A 14,046-nucleotide genomic window follows, 5' to 3' on the forward strand; every position below is an offset into this window, starting at 1 on the left:
TAATCTGAAGCTAAACTTAGCCCACAATTACATTTTGTCAATAATATGAAATTGCAAATCTTATCTTCCAGTCTTGGAAACAGATTAAAAAGTGAACTTAAATGTGTGCTGTCCCAAAGGATAATAAAGGTGTTGAATAACAGTAGGGAAAAAATGCCTTAAGTTCCTGTTTTATTACTACTTAAAACAAAATATGTCTGTATCAGACAGTTATTAAGTATTAATAAGATACACATTAAAATAATTATTTCCCCTAAAATGTTAAAGACGAGAGAACAGAAACTGTCCCTCCCACTTGGACTACTTTGTCCTTTGTGCTCACTGAAACACCTGCTCACCCTCTGTGCGCAGTCTCGAAGGCTGACCCTCCCGGGTGGCTGCATGCAGAAGCTGTTCTCCTTCTTTCGACTTTGCTCTTTTGAAGCCCCCTCACGCACCTACCACAGTACTTGAGCATTTTATATTTAGAGGGTGAAGGGAGTAAAGACAAGAAGCCACTGGTTTCTCCTTAGGTATAGAACTAACTCTTGGAGTTGCTTTTTCTATTTTAATTTGCCTTAATCAATTATCAAGGAAATATGCCACACTCACAACATCATATCTATGTCGCTAGAGCATAAGAGAACAGCACACATGAACTGATCAGTTTACCTGTGGAAAAGGCCATGCCCAAGCACGTGTTGAAGCCAGTGATGGCCAGAATGTCATCAAAGCTGCCAGCAGCCATGAGTAAGGTCGGGACACCTTTTTCAACACCATAGCCCCCTTCCTGCAAAAGGAGCATTGAAGGCACCACCACAACTGGAGACACAGCACCTAAGACAAAACTAAGCAGGCAGCACTTTAAATATTTATGATAGCATCTTCTTCATTATTACTATTATTAGTGAAATTATAATAACCTCCACTCTTTCAGAGGTTACACTTTAGACAATTACAGTCTTTCAAAGGCAGTGAAGTCCCAAACAGAAACACACGCACAGCTACAAGTTCTACAGAACACTTCTTCTGAGCGTGGCCATGGACAACTTGCGTTGGGACTACGCAGCCTGTCTGAAATCTGTATTTACGGCTGGTCTGGAAGACCTAATGGGGTGAGGCCCCAGGAATCTGCCTTCTATCTAAACAAAACATCCACGGCATGAGGTTTGAAAAACACGGCCATGGACTTTTTGGATTGGAATCCAGTGATGCGAGGCCTTCTATCAGGACCTGGCATGTAAAAATCAGACAACAGATTAGAAGAGGAAGGCCATAGTGACAGTAACAGTGACACTGATAACGGCAGCAGTAGGATAGCAGAAAGCATTTATGAAGCTCACTATGTACCTAACACCATTTTAAGCACTTCACATATATTAACTAATTTAATCCTCACAACCACCCTATGAGGTAGCTACAATCATTATCTTTGTTTTGCAAATGAGGAAATGGAGGCACAAAGAGATTAGGTAATTTGCCGAAGATCACATACTGGAAAGTCAGAGCCGAGATTTGAATCTAGGCAGTATAGCTCGAGAGTGTTAACCGTGAGAAGTAAGTAGTTCTTACTTCTTGCCTACTTATCAGCACCAAATTATTATTATTTTTTTTAAAGATTGGCACCTGTGCTAACATCTGTTGCCAATCTTTTCTTTTTTCTCCCCAAAGCCCCCCAGTACATAGTTGTAGACTGTAGTTGTGAGTGCCTCAGGCTGTGCTATATGGGACGCCAATGCCACCTCAACATGAGCCGTGGGGCTGGCCCCAACACCAAATTCTTACCAAGTACTTTCATATTTATTTACTTCTTATGGCTCTTAAATCTTAGAAGTAGGAACCGGGGGCTGTCCCAGTGGCATAGTGGTTAAGTTCATGTGCTCTGCTTCGGCGGCCCAGAGTTTGCTGGTTCAGATCCTGGTGTGGACCTATATACTGCTCATCAAGCCATGCTGTGGTGGCATCCCACATAGAAGAACTAGAAGGATTTACAACTAGGATATACAACTATATACTGGGCCTTTGGGGAGAAAAAAAAAGAAAAGAGGAAGCTTGGGAACAGATGTTAGCTCAGGGCCAATCTTCCTCACCAAAAAAAAAAAGAAGAAGAAGAAGAAGAAGAAGAAAGAACTAACAGCAGGAGGAAAATACAGCAGAACAGATAATCATAAGAGCCTGGTGAAAGGAGGAGGAGGCCTGTGCTAGGTGTGGATCACCGTTGAGCATTCGTTATCCTTTGTATGGACTTTGAGGAGAGATCTGGCATCTCTCACTGGCATGGAATCAGGCATAATAAAAGTCTATTACTTCCTCAATAGTTTAAATTATTATAAAACTGTCAAAGTTAGCACCTACAAAGACATACACTATATTTTGAAGTTATAATGTTTATATGCTGGTATATTAATAGTCATAATATTATGCTGGAATATCTGTATTGTATTTTCTGATGTCCTTACGAAAATATTATGCATTCACTTGTATAGCGTCAGAGAAAGTCCTAAATGTCCGTGTGTATTTTCATACGACAAAGAAAAATCATTACCCCAGTATAAATCCCCATTGCCACGGCAAACCCATTAGGAAGTGGGCAAGAAGAGCAGATGAGCATGCCTCCACAAGACAGGGACCCATGGCTAATCTTACACAGACACCCTTCAGCTTCCTCAGGGCCTGAAATATAAAAATAGACATACGAAATAACCCTCTAAAGACACACAGAGAGAATGACATTAAATGCTTTTTCTTCAGTGTTCAGACTGTCTGGATCATCCATCATGAATTTTCCAGGTAATGAGTTTTATTTAACAAACATTTCAGTGTTCTAAGTGTTTTAGAGTTGGCTTATTAGTCCTCATAGCAACCTATGACACAGGGGATAATATTATCATCATTGTTTAGATTTTCTCATCCAAAAAGGCACAAGTTAAAGCTGTTCTCCAAGATCATGAAATTAGTGAGTGGTGGAGCTTGGTTTGAGCTCGGCCAGGCTGCTTTCAGAGTCTGTGCTCATAACCTCCACACTAGCTGATCTAACCGTCTCGGTGTTGGCCATATGTATAATTTGTGGCCCCAGAATGAACCGGATGTAAAGGCAATCCTCAAGAACATTCATTCCTGCTTTCAAAAGCAAACACGAAAAAAGCACACTTTGAGACTCATTCTGTATGCTAGGCAGTTTTCTGAGCCAGCATAGTTAGTCCTAAACACTCGTATAGGGCTTTCCACACCAAAAATATGATGTCTTCTCTCTCACAACCCTTATTTATAACTACGGCCTGTATCTCTGTCAGAGAAAAGGGGAGCCTTTATTCTTGGTGCTGTCCCTAGATAGACAGTAACTCCACCTTTCTCCAAGAGAGAGTATGGGAACATCTTTTGGGGACAGTCCTGTATGAAATAAATTTCATTCTGTCGTTCTGAATGCTGTGCAAAGTGTCCACATCCATTTCCTAAAGCTCAGTCATTCTAAATACTTGCAATATTGGAAGAACAAAATTCCAAGTCAATAATTAGAAATTTATACTTCAATACCTGTGGATCAAGCCCAAGGCCAGCACGAACCAATATGACAGATAGTGCTATGCTTCTCAAAGCGGAAGACCACTTCTGCTTGATCTGTACGTTATCATTGATGACAGGGATATTTCTGATGAGAAACCCAGCAAGCAGCATGCCTGGGATGGAGAAATCAAACAAATCTTTAGTTTTCAAATACAGAAAATATTTTCAGTACTTTAGATGTAGAAGAGACTATCCCAGGATTATAATCCCAGGAACCACTTCTTTTATGCTTAGTCCTTAGATGAAATTATGTCAAACTTTTAATGAAAAAAAAAATTACAGGAGCTAAGAAAAGGCTTTAATATGCAGATAAAAATGAAAGATTAGAATAATTAATAATTCATTAATAATTGAACCTGAAAGAGAGAAACAGGATGTAGTATTTGGGTAGAAAGTATGATCAAATTCTGAATATAAAATGTTTTAATACAAGGCCCAATTCAGTCATCTCTTTGTATGCAAACAGCAGAAAGATTCTAAAATTATTTACCATGCCAGATTACTTGAAATATCAATACCTATATGGGCTCTATTTTACCTATTTTCAAACCAGATAATTTAATAAAAAACATATAACCTGCTTTGCAAAGGCTTAGAAGTGAGTTATCATGAAATAGACATTGTTCTGTCATGTCAGCTGGTGGCTCTTCTTTCCTTCAGCCATTCAACATTTATCAAATGCCTTCGGTACTTTCGACACTATAGTAGGTATTAGAGATATTGCAATGAACAAAGGCTCAGTACTATCCCTCAACAAGCTTTCAGTCTATGGGGGCAACCTCAATTTTATGGAAGCATGAGGAGGCCTTATACAAGCTGAGACAAGGAAGGGTGAGTCAGCAGGGGCCAAAGAAGGGGAAGGGGAATGAAGAAGGGGCTGGAGAAGTTGAGAAGTTTCTGGGAGAAATAACAGTTTCTTCCAAGGTATGAAGGGAAAGTGTGACACATTCTGGGAACTGCAAGTAGTTGAGTGTGCCTGAGGAAGCCGGGTAGTTTGTCAGAGAATCCTGCCCTCCCTGATACCACATGCCCAGATAGGGGAAGGATTTCTCCTCAGAGACTGCAAGCCGTCCACACTCTGTTCTTCTCCAGCAGGACTCTTTTCTTACCACGTCCTTATATGGACCACACTTCAAAGGACTAAATAAATTTACTAACTTTGGGTTGTTTTATATGTAAGCTTATGAGAATAGAGATGAATTACAAGTATAGCTTTTTGTGACTTGTTCCAGACACCATTAGGCAAGGAAGCATCTCTTCCAGGCATTTCTCATTGCTGCCATTTAATCTAGAAGAAGTTATGAATTCTGCAGTCATGATCTTTCTAGAATTTTTGAAAGTAAGAACCAGCCTACAATAGCTGTTTTTAAAAGAATAATAATATATTTGCTCATGATAAAATTAAACCATGACAGACAATGTAAAGTGACCAGTACATGTCCTACCCCAAGTGCAACTTTCCAGCTTCATTCCCCAAAGGTTTCCACTGTCCAGAGTTTTCTGTGCCCTTCCAGAAAGTTTCTCTACCTATTAAAGCATGCTTCTCTGTGTGTGTGTACGTGTGCTCTTTTGCACTGGACACAAATGAGAGCATGTTTAAATACCATTGTATAATCTGTTTCTTTTCCACTTAACAATATATCGTGGACATATTCCCAATGATGCACATATATATTTGCCTTGTTTTTTTTAATAGTTGGAATAGTTTCTCGTTGTGTGGAAGTACCATAATTTTTGGACTAAGTAAGGGACTTGAAGGAACTTTCCAGACTTTTCATTACAAACAGTGCTGAAATGAGCACAGTATTTATTAACTGCATGCCAGACCCTTACTCTACCCTGGTAATGCAGAGGCGAGCTACACCAACATGGGCCTTGTCCACATAGAGCTTACATATTTGTAGGTTTGTGCAAGTATATCCATAGGATAATTCTTAGCAGTGGAAATGTTAGGCTCCAGGGTACAGTGTATATCATTTTTATAGATATTAATGAATTACCAGCCAAAAATGCTGCACTAACCTTACATTTCATTAATTTGTCAACAGTTCTTTACTGAAACTTAAAATGTGAATCTAAACCAGCCCTAAATTGATTATAGCATACAACTACCTGAAATCAAAAGGAATAATAGTCTAATAAGAACTCACAAATATGTAGGAGTTTCTTTTGGAGTTTTGGAGGGGATGAAGGAGCATTTTTCATTTCTGAGATGAATGTACAAACAATTTCCCTGAGACAGTTCTGTTTGCCGATGGCCTCCGTTGATGTGGCCACCTGACTGTGATTAGGAAGGCGCCCCCTCTGGCCTCTGAGCCCCTGGGGGGGCCTTTCCCTTGGGTGTGGAGAAAAGAATACCTTCTTTGATAAGGAGTATTCTTCTTTCCTCCTTAATTTCTATTACGGAAATTTTTTAAAACATGCAAAAATTATCAATACATGGCCAATCTTATTTCATCTACTCTCAAGTTATTTTGAAGCAAATCATTATTGAAAAAAATTTCCAGCAACCCAGACCATCAGCAAAGGAAACAGTGTCCTAGGAAAGTTGTTTTCACATTCATTTTTGGAATAAAAAATGCTCCTTCATCCTCCATCTCTGGCAATTATTTCAATGAATTTTTAAAAATATGGAATAGGCAATCACCACACATGTCTGCCTTAACAAGTCTTCTTTATGGATTCAGATAATGTTTCAGTTTTAGATACTGGCCCTAATACGCTAAGAGCCAGTAAACTTCTGTCACAAACGTACCACTATAGAAAGGGATGGTAAGACACATTACGTACGTGACTTTTAAGAATGATTTCAGTGACCTCAGGAGATTTCATGTAATCACAAAGCCCAAGGATTTATCATTTTGCAACATGTGTATTTTGCTTGTTGCAATAACAGGCATGGAGTGGAAAAGAGAAGGATGAGGTGTAAAGGGCCTTTTCATGGCGTCTAGAACAGTAGTCCTCAACTTAGGTTGCATATTAGAATCACCTGGGGAGCTTTTAAAAATTCTGATACCCAGGGCTACTCCATTCAATTAGTTCAGAATCTCTGGGGTGGGTCCCAGGCATCAGCTTTTTAAAAAATTTCCCAGATGATTCCTACGTGCAGCCAGGTTTGAAAACTTATGATTTTTCTGTGGAAAGTGTGGTCTTTGAGCTTATTAGAAAGGCAGAATCTCAGGCCTCACCCCAGACCTACTGAATTAGAGTCTGCATTTTAACAAGATCCAAGGTCATTCTCTGGATAATAAAGTGTGAGAAGCTCTGACTTAGATGCAGGGGTTAGTAAACATTTTCTGTAAAGGGCCATACAAGAAACACTGCAGGCTTTGTGGGCCACATGGTGTCTGTTATAAGTTCTCAGCCCTGCCACTGTAGTATAAAAGCAGCCACAGACAATATGTAAATGAATGAGCATGAGTGTGCTCCAATAAGATCTTATTTACAAGAAGAGATGGTTTGCCAACCCTTTATCATAGCACACAGGCATATTTAGAAACAGCCCCCCTTTTGTTTTTTGGTGAGGAAGATTTGCCCTGAGCTAACATCTGTGCCAAGCTTCCCCTATTTTGTATGTGGGACGCCACCACAGCATAGCTGACAAGGGTGTAGTCCACAGCCAGGACCGGAACCCACGAACCTGGGCCACTGAAGCAGAGTGCACGGAACTCAACCACTACACCACCAGGCTGGCCTAGAAACAACCCATTGTCATAATAATTCAATTAAAAACTTTAACAAAAAGCACCCATGATAAACAATATGAATTAAGTGAAATAACTTGAATTTTACCTAAATTGAAAAATATATTGAGAAACAGTGTAGAGTAAGATGTAAATAATTCTACTTCTTTTTACATTTAGTTTCAATTGCTCACCACAAATTCACAAGAAAATAATTTTGGTCTATGTTAACCAATCCTGAGGTCCTCACTAATAGAAAAAAATTTTTACTTAGGAAATGTGTGTGTGGGGGGGGGTCTGGCCCTGTGGCTGAGTGGTTAAGTTCATGCACTCTGCTTTGGCAGCCCAGGGTCTCACTGGTTTGCATCCTGTGCACTGACCTAGCACCGCTCATCAGGCCATGCTGAGGTGGTGTCCCACATAGAGGAACTGGAAGAACCGACAACTGGAATATACAACTATGTACTGGGGGGCCTTGAGGAGAAGAAGAAATAAAAAAAAAAAGAAGATTGGCAACAGATGTTAGCCGAGGGCCAATCTTTTGAAATAAAAAAAGGAGATGTGTGCAAATATGCATGTGTAAAAGGTACATGGTTTTTAAATAAAACTTAATGATTTATAAATCTGTGAGAAAGGGACACAAAATGTCTTTTGTGGTATACTGAAAGTAGTACACTGAAATTTTGTAATATGGAATTTTTAAAAGAAACATTAAAGATATAATACCTAGTTTTAAGACTAATTTTTACGTGTCGTATCTGCACAGTTCTCATGGCCTCTGGAAGAATAGTTTTGTAATACATGTTGGAACTTCACTCGTTTGTCAATGATGTGAGTGACTGACAACATATTAAGCCCTGGGCTGCAGCATTTGCTGATTTCTGTATTACAGATACTTCTACCAGGGCTGATGTTAACCTACCAACCTGACGTCATTGAACGTGGAGCTGGGAACAGATGGGCAGTGACACACCGTGATATAGTATTTCCATAATCTCAAGAGGAGAGATAAGAGGAAAATGTAGTAAAATAATTAAGAAGTGATTGGTTTTGAGTATTGCTCTTGTGTTTAATGCAAGTTATTTAATTGTAAGTATATATAATTTAATTTTCAAATTGCTGTTTACCAACTGGCTCATAAAACTCATCACAATTTAACAATCAGCTTTAAGGGCCAGCACAGCAAATACAGAAATAGTTTATTCCTTTATTTCCCAAACTACTATTTTAAAAATATGATTTACTCTGAAGGACACAGGAAGTGTTTGGTACTTACCAAGAAGAGGAGGCAGTGGAGGCAACGTAGGTAACTTAATGAGCCCCAAAAGTTTCCCTCCAAAGATGGCACAATAGAACAGGATTATAATTCCAAATAGGTTTCCTCCAGGAAGACATTCACTGCCAGTAATTGACCACACTACAGCCCACAGAAGAACAAGGATGGTAACTGAAATAAACCAGGAAAACTTCTATCAATAAGTTGTCATATGTCGGTTTTGATATAATCTAAAAGTTTTTAAAAATAAATACTGAATACACATACAAATATTTACAACCATGTGTAAGTTTTGAAGAACACCAGTGATATGAACAACTGGGTAATTACCAACCATCTGAAGAAATAGGATACTACCAGTGCCTTGAAGGCACCTCTGTGTTCCTCTTAATCCCATCCCCCATCGCCTTCCACACTGCTACAACTACTACCTTGAACTTTTTTCTTTTTACCATTCCCTTATTATTCTTTTTAATTTTACTATAAATATATCAGTAGTTAATAAAAAGAGAAACAATCACTATCTTTAACCTCTTCACAGGAGCATGAGAATACTTGAACAACCACACTCCCCTATTTTAGCTCTGCCTTGAATTAAACATTATCATTGTTTCTCTTCTATGTTGACGTTTGTTTAGAATTACTCAGATACTTACCTTTTTGGGGGGGCCATCATTCATTGTGGCACCTCAAACCTTTCCTCTGGGACAATCATCTGGTTACCTGAAGTATTTGCTTTAGTAGAGGCATTTCTGTTAGAATGCAAAATATGTTTCCCTGTTTCAAAAACCTTGTGTTCTACAAAATCAGACACTGAAAACAAAAAGACTTATGGGAAAAACAGAGTTGGAGCAGACGACCCAAAACTCAAAACTCAAAACTTGTGACCAAAGCACTAAAAAACAGTAACAATTCTAATACAGTATCAGCACAGTTAAATCTCTACTGACATCGCATCTAAAGTCAGTCTCTTCTTTGCAGACTTAAACCCTGGAACCACACTTCCTTTTTCCCGAGATGTAGAATCTTGAGGGCATTTGCTTTAAATAGAGAGCAGCTCCATCAAAATCTTATGCAGATTGTAGCTTATTCATCAAACAAAGGTTTGTTTGTTTTTAACTGAGGGAAAAGTGTTGGCAGCTTCTTCACCTGTACTGTCAGCTTCTTCATCCACGTGTGGTTTCATTAGATAGCTTAACATTGTGGGAAGTTTAAAAAGTCTTTGAAGCCCCTAAACCAGCAACTAACTGCCCAAAAAGAACGCACTTTCACAGAGATTTCAGCTTTTTAAAAGGTCCTCAAGTTGATAAGGCTTTATCTTTAATTGTAAGAAAACATCTATCTGATTTTTGTTTTCAATTCACTTTGTATTCACTTGCTATTGCTTGATGATGAAAAATACTAAGGTGACAGGAAAAATTATGTACAAAAATGCAAATTCCATCTGGCACTCACACAATTCCCTATTTACCATCGCATAAGAGCTAATTGATGGTACAGAAACTCTCTGTAGCAAAGCATGTTATGTTTCTCATAAGGCTCTGTTGGTAGTAAAGTCTTAGTTTTGTCTGAAATTATCTTCATTTTCATTCTTAAGACAGAGTTTTTCTGCATATACAATTCTAGGTTGAGAGTTACTTTCTCTCAGGTCCTTGAAAATATTACTCTTTGGCTTTCTGGCTTTCATTGCTGCTTTTACGTCTAATTTCTGCTTTTTTAGGGAATTCTTTTTCTTTGGCTGTTTTTAAGATTTTTTCCTTTTCTTTGGTTTTCTGCAATTTCAGTTTGATGTATTTAGGTATGACTTCCTTTCGGTTTGCTTGGGATTTAAGTTTTTCACTAATTCTGGAAAATTCTCAGTCTTCATTTCTTCAAATATTTCCTCTTCTCCATTCTCTATTCTCTTTTTCTGGAACTAAGATCAGACCGTCATACTCTTCTCCATGTTGCTATCCCTCATTTTCACATTTTCCATCTTTGTGTGAACTGCATTCTAGATAATCTCTTCAGATCTCTTACTAGTTCACCAATTCTCTTGTCACTTAACCCACTGCTTCATCTATCCACTGAGTTTTACATTTCAATTACTGTACTATATCTTTCATTTCTAGAAATTCGACTTGGTCGTTAGCAAAATGTTTATTTTTTAAAAATAGTTCCTTGTTTTGTACTTATATTTGCTATCTCCTCTTTAATTTCTTTACAGATACCAAAAATATTTTCTATTCTATTTTCTGATAATGCAAATTTTTGAAATCTCTGTTTCCTTGTGCATGTTGTGATCTTTTAAAATTTGTTGTGACAGTGACCTCTTCCTTGGAACTTTACCTTTGGGGATTGTTGGAACCTTAGGTTGAATGTGAGTTTTCCTGGATCGGATCTGCATTTGCTTCTACCATGTGCTTAGAAGCTTCCAATCTGGGATCACTTTTAGATATATTTTCAGCTTGTGTTTTTTATGTGAATTTGGAGCACAGATCAGCATGGAGTTACACATTTTTAGTGGGACGCTCCTCTCCCCCAGCCAGCACCATAGTTGAGATAGGTGTGGGTGCAGGCCCCATCTGCAGCTGCCACGCTGGGCTCCAGCTTTGTGTGGGTGAGGGAGGATGAATGCTCCTGAGACTTCTGCCCACCTGGACCAGCTCCAGCGCAGCCCCCTATGCTCTCAGGGCCTCAGAATGACTCTCAAGCTCACAGGTGTTTTGCAGAAGCCTCCAGGGTGAAGGCCAGCTTGAGTGCATATTTATCTCCTCTGCTCAGTTTGGTTTTGGTGTCCAATGACTTCCTGTTTTCTTCACAGAAAAAAGGTACATTTAAAAAGACTTAAAATACTGTTTTCATCTTGGCATAAGTGAGAGAATTGTTCACTGAATCTTGTCTACCATACTGCTAGAGACTGAATCTAATGCCCCAGTTTTTACATCCTCACAGAATTCTTCCTGATTTTCTAGGCTTATGATGATGTTATAATGAAATAAATAACTTAAGGCCTTCAGTATTTTCCAGTTGGCTATAGGGGCTGAAATTTCTATACAGTATTGAAGGTATAATGGGAAAGTAGGAATTACCAGCTACTAAATTTTACTGTATCACAGCATGAACCTGATTTTATACTAAATTCAGCAAGGTAGTTTTCTACTTCAAGACCACTTTTAAAAAAAATCTCTAATTTTCCTTTCCTCTCCCATACTCAAAATTCAGTTCTAAATACACAGTAAATATATGTGTATAAGGTTTCTCTAAATCATCTTTAATTTAGTTAATAATTTACTTCTCATTTATGATTTTGGAAAATCATTTTTTCACATGTAAGATTGACTTCTTAAGACAAATACTTATGTATTCTAAATGGGCACAGGAAGGAGTACAGGAGAAAGCCCTCTTGTGAGCCTCAGGAACAGAAGTACAGAAAACAAGAGAAGAGGCGCTCACACACGTGAGTCCACTTCTCAGGCAGCTGATGGACAACGATTACAGAACTCAAAACAGTGAGTCTCCAGACCACATCGTTCATTTACACCTTTCCTATGTCAATCTGTATCAGTTTTCCTGTAAATGTTTTAACTAGAAATGTGCCATAATTTGAAGGGTAAAAGTTTAAAAAAATAATAAAAAGGACAGAAAAGGTATTAAATTATCTGTTGCCTTATGAACTAGTGTACATTTTGGAACCTGGTTTTCTCCATGTGTTTTAAATAAAGTTTGAGATTTTTTTCTCATGCTAGTTTAGAAAATTAACTAATTTCAGTAAAAACATATTCAGAGTCTAAAGTATAACATACCATTGTTCCAGTTGAGAATGGTAAAATGTCTTTCATTTTCATTTCGTGAGCTTCAGAGCGTACATACACACACAGGTACATTCACACACTTCTTTTTTGAACAAAAAACAGCATTACTGAATCTGAACATCCATTTATTAATCAAATTGATATCAGCTTAATGTTTGGCTGCCTCCAAAGACCAAATCCATTCCTAAAAGACAAATATACCCCAACTCTAACAATATCCAAAATTGTGCTGAGATAAATTCTCAAGGAAAAATCTTCCAAATATTTTGTTTTTTTAAAATTGAGATTCATAATAGTTTGCATCATTGTGAAATTTCAGTTGTACATTATTTCTTGTCTGTCACCACATAAGTGCTTCCCTTCATCTCGTGCCCACCCTCCAGCCCCCTTCCCCTGGTAACCACTGAACTATTTTCTTTGTCCGTGTGTTTGTTTATGTTCTGCATATAAGTGAAATCATATGGTGTTTGTCTTTCTTAGTCTGGCTTATTTCGCTTAGCAAATAATACCCTGCAGGTCCATCCATGTTGTTGCAAATGGGAAGATTTTGTCTTTTTATGGCTTAGTAGTATTCCATTGTATATATGTACCACATCTTCTTTATCCAGTCATTGGTCGTTGGGCACTTGGATTGTTTCCATGTTTGGCTATTGTGCATAGCGCTGCAATGAACACAGGGGTGCATATGTTACTTTGGATTGTTGATTTCAAGTTGTTTGGGTAGATACCCAGTAGTGGCATAGCTGGGTCACATGGTAGTTCTATTTTTAGTTTTTTGAGGAATCTCCATACTGTCTTGCATAGTGGCTGCACCAGTTTGCATTCCCGCCAGCAGTGGATGAGGGTTCCCTTTTCTCTACATCCTGTCCAACATTTGTTGTTTTTGGTCTTGGCAATTACAGCCATTCTGACTGGTGTAAGGAGATATCTCATTGTAGTTTTGATTTGTATTTCCCTAACAATTAGTGATGTTGAGCGTCTTTTCACGTGCCTGTTGGCCATCTGTATATCTACCTTTGAAAATGTCTGTTCATATCCTCTGCCCACTTTTTGATCGGGTTGTTTGTTTTTGTTGAGGTGTGTGAGTTCTTTATGTACTTTGGATATCAACCCCTTGTTTGATAAATGATTTGCAAATATTTTCTCCTAGTTGGTGGGTTGTCTTTTCATTTTGTTGATGGTTTCCTTTGCTTTGTAGAAGCTTTTTAGTCTGATGTAGTCCCATTTGTTACCTTTTTCTTTTGTTCCCCTTACCCGAGTAGACACGGTATTCAAAAAGATGTGGCTAAGACCAAAGTCAAAGAGTGTACTGCCTGTTTTTTCTTGTAGGGGTTTTACGGTTTCAGTTCTTACATTCAAATCTTTAATCCATTTGGAGTTAATTTTTGTGTGTGGTGAAAGATAATGGTCTACTTTCATTCTCTTGCATGTAGCTGTCCAGTTTTCCCAACACCATTTATTGAAGAGACTTTCCTTTCTCCATTCTTTGCTCCTTTGTCAAAGATTAACTGTCCATAGATGTGTGGTTTTATTTCTGGGCTTTCAATTTTGATCCATTGATCTGTTTGTTTTGGTGCCACTACCACGCTGTTTTGATTACTGTAGCTTTGTAGTATGTTTTAAAGTCAGGGTTGTGATACCTCCAGCTTTGTTCTTTTTTCTCAGGATTGCTTTGGCTATTTGGGGTCTTTTGTTGTTTCATATAAATTTTTGAATTCTTTGTTCTATTTTTGTGAAGAATGTCATTGGG

The 14,046-nt window shown here is 38.2% G+C and overlaps 1 pseudogene; it reads right to left on the minus strand.

Annotated features, from left to right (window-relative positions):
- Positions 1–14,046, minus strand: part of LOC139043622 (sodium/hydrogen exchanger 9B2-like) — a 42,094-nt pseudogene that overhangs the window by 20,870 nt on the left and 7,178 nt on the right.

The sequence above is a fragment of the Equus asinus genome, unplaced genomic scaffold (genome assembly GCF_041296235.1).
Source record: "Equus asinus isolate D_3611 breed Donkey unplaced genomic scaffold, EquAss-T2T_v2 contig_307, whole genome shotgun sequence".
Lineage (NCBI taxonomy): Eukaryota > Metazoa > Chordata > Mammalia > Perissodactyla > Equidae > Equus > Equus asinus.